Genomic DNA, 9,638 nt, shown 5'->3' on the forward strand with positions numbered 1-9,638 from the left:
TGATTTTTCATTTTTATTATTATTATTATTATTATTATTATTATTATTATTATTATTATTATTATTATTATTATTATTATTATTATTATTATTATTATTATTATTATTATTATTATTATTATTATTATTATTATTATTATTATTATTATTATTATTATTATTATTATTATTATTATTATTATTATTATTATTATTATTATTATTATTATTATTATTATTATTATTATTATTATTATTATTATTATTATTATTATTATTATTATTATTATTATTATTATTATTATTATTATTATTATTATTATTATTATTATTATTATTATTATTATTATTATTATTATTATTATTATTATTATTATTATTATTATTATTATTATTATTATTATTATTATTATTATTATTATTATTATTATTATTATTATTATTATTATTATTATTATTATTATTATTATTATTATTATTATTATTATTATTATTATTATTATTATTATTATTATTATTATTATTATTATTATTATTATTATTATTATTATTATTATTATTATTATTATTATTATTATTATTATTATTATTATTATTATTATTATTATTATTATTATTATTATTATTATTATTATTATTATTATTATTATTATTATTATTATTATTATTATTATTATTATTATTATTATTATTATTATTATTATTATTATTATTATTATTATTATTATTATTATTATTATTATTATTATTATTATTATTATTATTATTATTATTATTATTATTATTATTATTATTATTATTATTATTATTATTATTATTATTATTATTATTATTATTATTATTATTATTATTATTATTATTATTATTATTATTATTATTATTATTATTATTATTATTATTATTATTATTATTATTATTATTATTATTATTATTATTATTATTATTATTATTATATATATTTAAATAAATAAAGCTTATCAATGCACATAGATTTTTCATTCTTACATTTTCACATGAGTAGGTATCCAAATTCCCCTTAAATTTTTATGACACGTTTCCTTAACAACTTTTGTTCCCACAATTTTCCATACTTAACTGGCACACACACTTCTATCTCAAGCTAACCAAAGATTCAAATTGGGATATACAATTGTTTTTCGGCTTAAGGTTAGTAATGTGGTAAAATATCGAACAAATGGGAATTAAAGGCTCAAAGTGGTTAACAAAGGTAATTGAAAATGGTAGGCTTAATTTGGATGAGTGAGTTTAAACAAATAATGGCCTCAATCATGTGCAAGCATGCAAATATAATAACTATTGGACATATAAGATAAAACAAAATATAGATTACAATCATAGAGAAGTAAACACACAAGAATGAAATAATTATGGTTAAATAATGTAACCATTCATAAAGGCTCAAATCTTTCACAGGTTGTGTGTTCTTTAACTCAAATATCATGTTCCAAATACAGCTCAAGCAAATTTATCATAAAAATTTTGAAAAATTAGTAAAATTTTGTTCCAAAGATAGATTTTTAAAAGAAACTTATTGTCTTTTCAATCAAGTAGAACATGCATGCAACTATCCTAACCTATGCAATTTATTCTATTCTATAAAGGAAAGAAAATCTAACTAAAATATCCTAATTATTGGTGCTAGAGAAGAGAATTTACCTCCGGAAGTCAGGTACTGACCAACCTCCCCACACTTAAGGCTTTGCACCGTCCTCGGTGCCATCTGTCAGAAACAGGGGTGGGCTGGTAGCAGTATCTCCATCATCGGGACCGTCATGGCTCCCTGTGCTAGTAAAGGAAGTGGAGTCCGGGGTGTCTGAGTCTCTGAAGCGTCCCTTGAGTAGCTCCTTGAGGTGTTTGAATCGGCGCTCGTTACGGCGCTCTCTCATCTTTGCTTTCTGTTCTTGCCGATCCAACCGTTTGATTATCTGCTGGAGCAATTTCTCAGTTGTAGATGCTTGTGGTGTCGAAGAAGGATTATCTTCAACTGGAGCAGTAGGAAGGTTTGTAGTGGCTGCTGAGAGTCTGAGGTATTTCCCGTTAGGGACATACTGATCATCCCGTGGAAGCATGGCTTTGGTGTCCCCAGCTCTGTAAGAGACTCCGGCTGCTTAGACAAGATCTGAGACCAAGGCGGGGAAAGGTAAGTTGCCCGCAATTTGCACGTGTTCCATAGCATTCCGGATATGTCTTGTGAGATTCAGAGGTTGGTCTGTAAGGATGCACCATAGTAGAACAGCCATGTCTGCAGTGAAGGAGGACTCATGAGTGCTCGGAAAGACGTAATGGGACATGATCTGCGCCTATACACGAGCCTCCAAGGTAAGTGTTGAAGCCAAGATTCCCTTAGGGCGGGTACGGTGGTATCCGTAGATCCAACGGCTGCCAGGTAATGCGATGACTCCGAGAACGGAATCCCAGTCGAATTGGTATCTCTGGCACTGAAGGGCGGCTTCTTGAAAAGTGTCCATTCCTGCTGGAATAGGGGGAAGACTCAGAGCTTGCTGAATGGCCTCTTCTGTGATGGGGACTTGCTTTTGCCGGACATAAACAGACTGCAGGGTCGGCATGTAGAAGTTGGAGTAGAACTCAACTACCCAAGAAAGATTGACCTGCCTTGGCTGTCTCCGTAGGAAACCCCATTGTCTTCGCTCAATTTGCGGCTCAACAAAGGTGGCAATATTGGACGGGAGGATAAGAAGGTATTCATTGTTATAATTCCTTTCTGCCAGAATAGGGAACATCTGCTCACAGTAGCGATTGGGAAATCGCGCAGTGTCCTTTGCTGGAAAGGCTTTCTCCTTTTCGTCAACCTTTATTATCCTCTTAACTCGTTTTGTTGAGGGCTTGACGGCGGTTGAAGAAGGCTCTGCCACTGAAGTTCTTTTAGTTCCTCTTCTTGCTGGTGGTTTGGAAGTTGCTTTCTCCTTTCCTTTCTTGGTGGCCATCCTGAAAGAAGGGAAGGGAAAGAAAATTAAATTTAAAGACATATACAGTAAGGAAGGAAACGGAAAAGAGGGTGATGGATGCACATTAAGATATGCTGACATTAACACATGCTCGCGAGTACATATGAAAAGCAAACTATGGAAAATAGCTAGTGCATGTAAAGACAAAAGAATGCAAGGTGTTTATTGGCATGCAGGCAAAGGGCATGAGTAGCATAGACCAAGCAGTACTTTGTAACAAATCATCACGTTTGTATTGACAATTAAATTCAATTAATAAAATAATAAGGAGAATTTGTGAAAAGCAAGCATTGAATAGTAGAGTAAAGTAATGTGGAAAAGTGCATAGGGCTATATAGGCTTTTTCACAAACACATGGCATGCATGGTAAATAAGATATAAAAAGTAAGAAATTGAACATGCAAGCAATCCCTTAAAAATAATAATAATTGTCAAATAAATTGTAACAAGTCACAAGCATATAAAAAGGGATAATGACTCAAAAAATTTCTAGCACCATGTAAAAAGGGAAAGAAGAAAATAAAATACAAAAGTGAAAAGAAAAAGGAAAGAAAAAGAAAATAAAAATGTATATAATATAATAAGAATGATGGAGAAGAGAAGAAGGAAGAAGAAGGTAAAACCTTGTTAATGGTGGTGAGAGAGATAGAGAGTGAGAGGTGAGATAGAAGGGGAAGGGGGAAGGAAGAAAGAAGGAGGGAAAAGGAAAATTAGGATTTAGAAGAGAGAAAGATAAGATAATCTGGCAATTTGGGTTAAGCTGTGCGGCGCATGCGACGCGGCCGCGTGGGGCACGCGTTCGCGTGGGGCACGCGTTCGCGTGGGTGCGCGTCAGGTAAGGGGACGCGATCGCGTCGGTCACGCGGTCGCGTGACCCGTGTTACGCTGCTGGCGCGAGGGCAGCCTCGCTCCAGCACAACTCCCTGTTCGATTTATTTTAATTGCCAAAATTGGGTGACGCGATCGCGTGGGTCACGCGATCGCATGAGTGTGCGTTATAAAATGGATGACGCGGCCACGTCGGCGACGCGGTCGCGTGACAAGGATTGTGCTTCCAGCACCAATCCAGCATCACTCTCGCACAGAATGTTACTGTGCACCCTTTTATGTCGAAAACTTAGGGCACGCGGCCGCGTGGGAGGCCATGATTCCCATGCAACGCGAACGCGTCAGGGACGCGGTCGCGTGGGTCGATTTGTGCCATTGGCACGCCTCCAGCCACGCTCCAGCCGAACTCTCTGTTCGTTTATTTGTTTTCTCCACCCCCTTTGCGACGCGGACGCGTCGCTGATGCGATCGCGTCGCATGGCGAAAAAAAAATTTTTTTTTTGAAATATAAAGACATGTAAATGAAAGGGCACGAAAGCACTAATAAAGAGAAGAGTTATTAAAGAAGAAAAGCTAAAAGTGAAGAAAAGAACGATCATACCGCGGTGGGTTGTCTCCCACCAAGCACTTTGCTTTAACGTCCGTAAGTTGGACGCTCCACTAGTTCAATCTGCTGCGATGTGGGGGTCTTCCAAGCGGAAGATCTCCAGCTCCTTATTTTTCTGCACCTTCTCACCATGGTACAGCTTCAGACGTTGTCCATTAACCTTAATAAGTTCAGAGCTTGAAGGATGGATTAGGTGATAAACTCCGTACGGTTCAGCCTTCTCTACTCTGTATGGACCTTCCCATTTTGATCTCAACTTACTGGGCATGAGCCTTAGTCGAGATTTGTAAAGGAGGATAAAATCTTCAGGTTAGAACTCTTTCTTCTTGATGTTTTTATCATGCACAGCTTTCATCTTTTCCTTGTAAATTCTGGAGTTCTCATAAGCTTCTAGGCGAAGGTTCTCCAGTTCCTGTAGTTGCAACTTCCTTTCAGCTCCAGCGTTCTCAATTCCCATGTTGCACTCCTTAACTGCCCAGAAGGCTCTGTGTTCTAATTCAACTGGGAGATGACAAGCTTTTTCATAAACCAAGTGGAAGGGACTCATCCCAATGGGTGTCTTGTATGCTGTTCTATATGCCCATAGTGCATCTTGTAGCCTGGTGCTCCAGTCTTTTCTATGAGGCTTTACTATCTTTTGCAAGATACGCTTAATTTCTCTGTTCGACACCTCGGCTTGCCCATTAGTTTGGGGATGGTAAGCGGTTGCAACTTTATGGATTATCCCATGCTTCTTCATCAATCCTGTTAGTCTCCTGTTACAAAAATGGGTGCCTTGATCGCTCACGATCGCTCGTGGTGATCCAAAGCGACATATAATATGGTTTCTCACAAAGGAAACAACAGTGTTAGCATCATCAGTGCGGGTAGGAATTGCTTCTACCCATTTGAAAACATAATCCACAGCTAACAATATATAAAAATATCCATTAGAATTTGGAAATGGACCCATGAAGTCAATGCCCCAAACATCAAAAATTTCACAGAAAAGCATATATTGTTGAGGCATCTCATCCCTCCTGGATATATTACCAAATTTCTGGCATGGAGGGCAGGATTTACAAAACTCAGCAGCGTCTCTAAAAAGAATAGACCGCCAGAATCCGCAGTCTAAGACCTTTCTAGCTATTCTTTGAGGGCCAAAATGTCCTCCACTCTCAGATGAGTGACAAGCCTCTAAAATGGACTGGAATTCTGATTGAGGCACACAACGTCTAATTATCTGGTCAGCGCCACATCTCCATAAATATGGGTCATCCCATATATAATATTTAGACTCGCTTTTCAGCTTGTCTCTTTGATGTTTAGAAAAATGTGTAGGAAATGTGCGGCTAACTAAATAATTAGCGACAGGTGCATACCAGGGGGTTACCGCAGATACTGCTTGCAGGTTGTCAAAAGGAAAATTATCATCTATAGGAGTAGAATCATCCTTAATATGTTCAAGGCGACTCAAGTGGTCTGCTACAAAATATTTATTACCACTCCTATCCTTTATTTCTAAATCAAATTCTTGTAACAGCAGTATCCAACGTATAAGTCTTGGTTTGGATTCCTTTTTAGCTAATAGATATTTTAGAGCTGCATGGTCCGAATACACCACTACTCTAGTACCAAGTAAATAAGCTCGGAATTTATCCAGAGCAAAAACAATAGCAAGATGCTCTTTTTCAGTAGTAGTATAATTGGACTGGGCAGTGTCTAAAGTCTTAGACACATAGGCAATAACAAAAGGATCCTTACCTTCACGCTGAGCCAGCGCTGCTCCTACTGCATGGTTGGAAGCATCGCACATGATTTCAAACGGCTGACTCCAGTCTGGTCCTCTCACAATTGAGGCTTGAGTTAGAGCAGTCTTCAGCTTATCAAATGCTTGTTTGCAATCCTCACCAAACTCGAACTCAATATCCTTCTGTAGTAATCTGGATAAGGGAAGTGTCACCTTACTAAAGTCCTTAATAAATCTCCTATAGAAACCTGCATGGACAAGGAACGAACGGACTTCCCTCACAGAAGAGGGGTAAGGTAAACTAGAAATAATATTCACCTTTGCTGGGTCTACAGAAATGCCATTATTAGATACCACATGTCCTAACACAATCCCTTGTTTTACCATAAAGTGGCATTTTTCGAAATTCAATACAAGGTTTGTATTAACACATCTATCTAATACTTTAGATAATCCCTCTAAGTAAAGGCTAAAAGAATCACCATAAACGCTAAAATCGTCCATAAAAACTTCCATATAGTCCTCAATAAGATCAGAGAAAAGACTCATCATGCACCTTTGGAAGGTAGCTGGTGCATTGCACAAGCCAAAGGGCATTCTCTTATAAGCATAGGTCCCAAAAGGACATATAAAAGTAGTCTTTTCCTGATCCTCAGGAGCTATATGAATCTGGAAATAACCTGTGTAACCATCCAAAAAGCAATAATGTGACTTACCTGACAGGCGATCCAGTATTTGATCAATGAATGGAAGTGGGTAGTGATCCTTACGGGTAGCTTGGTTGAGACGTCTGTAATCAATACAGACTCTCCAAGCATTCTGAACTCTAGTTGCTATGAGCTCTCCATGCTCACTCTTCACTGTAGTGACTCCAGATTTCTTGGGCACCACTTGTACTGGGCTTACCCATTCACTGTCTAAAATGGGATATATGATACCTGCTTCCAATAGTCTGGTCACTTCCTTTTTGACAACTTCCAAGATGGTGGGATTCAATCTTCTTTGGGGTTGACAGACAGGTCTTGCTCCCTCTTCTAGAAATATTCTGTGCTCGCATACTTTAGGGTTGATTCCCACTATGTCTGCCAAACTCCACCCAATTGCCTTCTTATGCCTCCTCAGTACATCAAGTAACTGCTCTTCTTGTTGAGAAGTCAGTTCCCTTGCAATAATAACCGGAAGCTTCTGCTCATCCTCAAGATAAGCGTATTTGAGATGTGGAGGGAGAGGTTTCAATTCTAACATTTGATCGTGGGCAGGTTCTGGATTGTCTGGGGCTTGTGAAAATGGCGAAGTGCTCCCATTGTCAGTTAAGAGGGTCCCCACACTTGGACCTTGTCCGGTGTGCCTCTCTTCAAACTCTTCCTCTTGAATTTCAGCCACACTTTCGTCTATGACATCACACTGGAAGATAGAACGATCTTCTGGGGGGTTGTCAATGACTCCATTCAGATTGAAGATTACTATGCGGCCATCTATTTCAAAGGAGTATGTTCCTGAAAAAGCATCTAATTTGAATTTTGATGTCTTCAGGAATGGTCTTCCAAGTAGGATTGATGATGGCTTATCTGAATCATTGTGGGGCATTTCCAAGATATAAAAATCAGTGGGAAATGTGAGCCCTTTAATGTTCACCAAAACATCTTCAACAACTCCAGCCACTGTAATAATGCTTTTATCTGCTAACACAAAACGAGCTGCCGACCTTTTTAAGGGAGGGAGCCTCAAAACATCATATATAGACAAAGGTATTATACTGACACATGCTCCTAAATCACACATGCAATCATAAATTACTACACCACCAATAGTACAACTAACTATGCAAGGACCTGGATCACTACATTTTTCAGGTAATCCTCCCATTAAAGCAGATATAGAACTACCTAAAGGAATAGTTTCTAATTCATTAATTCTGTCTTTATGGATACATAAGTCTTTTAGAAACTTTGCATATTTAGGTACCTGCTGAATAACATCAAAAAGGGGAACAGTTACCTCGACCTTTTTGAATATCTCTACCATTTTAGGATCGGGTTCCAGCTGCTTCCTGGGCTTCCTTGCAAGTTGTGGAAATGGAATAGGAGTAGTGTTGTCTGTGGCGTCTGCGCCTTTTGGTGATTCCTCCTGTGGTTGAGCTATTTCTTCTTCAGCTATGTCCTGTATATCCTCTTCCTCTTCAACATCTTCGATTTCTACCACCTCTTCAGCTGAGGCGTATTTTGGTGAGCTTGGTTCCTCCTGATTCCTCTCCTGCAGTGTGGTTCCAGACCTCAGGGTGATGGCATTAATGCCTCCCTTTGGGTTGGGTAATGGTTGAGAGGGGATTCCAGTGGTGCTTGAAGGTTGGTTATTAGAATTTTGTGCTGGTACAAACTGTGTCATAAAAGCTTGCATAGTAGAGGTGAGACCATTCAGACTAGCATTAATACTATTCATGATGTTACTTTCCATGGCCTGTTGTCTTTTCTCAAAAGATTGCAGTAGGTCTTCAGTAGAAGGTGAAGAAGAATGGGTAAATTGAGAGGTCTGCTGCTGATTGTTCTGTGGTCCTTGGTTCTGCCTCAGCTGAGGTGCTCTGTAAGGTTGATTTTGCTGCCTGTTGTTGTTATTGTTCCACCTCTGATTTCCCTTATTATCTCTGCCTCCTCTGTTATTGTTGTCCCTCCAATTCTGGTTTGAATTGTCCTGCCATCCATGGTTATTGTTTCCACTTTGATTGTACCCTTGGTTGGGGCAGTCATAGAAGTTGTGAGTGGATGCCACCATGTTGTCTTCTTATTGGAGCTGTGGGCATTTATCAGTGTAATGGCTGTAATCAGCACAGATTCCGCAAATTCTTTGTGGGACTAGTTGTTGGTTTTGCTGTGGTGGAGAAGGTTGAGCTTGCTGAGCTTGTTGATTCAACCGTATTTGCTTCAGCAAGTTGGTCATTTCACAGATGCCTTCACGTAGAGCAGCAGTCTCGCTGCTAGAAGATACTTCTGCAATAGCTTTTGAACGGCATTGCTTCTGTCTGTGGTTCCTAGTGGATTCAGCTAAATCACTGATCAATTGCCAAGCTTCATCAGTGGTCTTGTACTTCTTCATAGACCCATTGCTGGCACTTTCCAGTATGGTCTTATCTTGGGGCCTCATACCCTGTGTGATATAGCTGAGTAGCACGATCTTGTCAATCATGTGATGGGGGCATGCTTCCAGAAGATTATTGAAGCACTCCCAGTATTCAAAGAGAGTCTCATTGTCATCCTGAACAATTGTGGAGATATCCTTCCTTAGCTTATCAGTGACTTCGGATGGGAAGAATTTCTCCAGAAACTCCTTTCTGAGTGTATCCCAGTTGGATACATTTGCTAGAGGTTGAGTGTAGTACCACTCTCTTGCTTTTCCCTCAAGAGAAAACGGAAAAGCTTTCAGTAGTATTGAAGTTTCATCAGTGCCATCACGCCTGACAGTAGAACAGGCTGCATGGAAATCTCTCAAGTGCTTGATAGGCTCTTGAGCAGGT

General features: G+C 38.3%; 1 non-coding gene across 1 annotated transcript; it reads left to right on the forward strand.

The window, feature by feature from the left end:
- Window positions 1-9,304: 9,304 nt before the first annotated feature.
- LOC148555421 (small nucleolar RNA R71) lies at window positions 9,305-9,412 on the forward strand. The gene has a single exon (XR_015888257.1). It is a non-coding gene; the product is annotated as a small nucleolar RNA R71 (small nucleolar RNA).
- Window positions 9,413-9,638: the final 226 nt, after the last annotated feature.

This window comes from Arachis ipaensis, chromosome B6 (assembly GCF_059453495.1).
Source record: "Arachis ipaensis isolate K30076 ecotype BB chromosome B6, ASM5945349v1, whole genome shotgun sequence".
Classification (NCBI taxonomy): domain Eukaryota; kingdom Viridiplantae; phylum Streptophyta; class Magnoliopsida; order Fabales; family Fabaceae; genus Arachis; species Arachis ipaensis.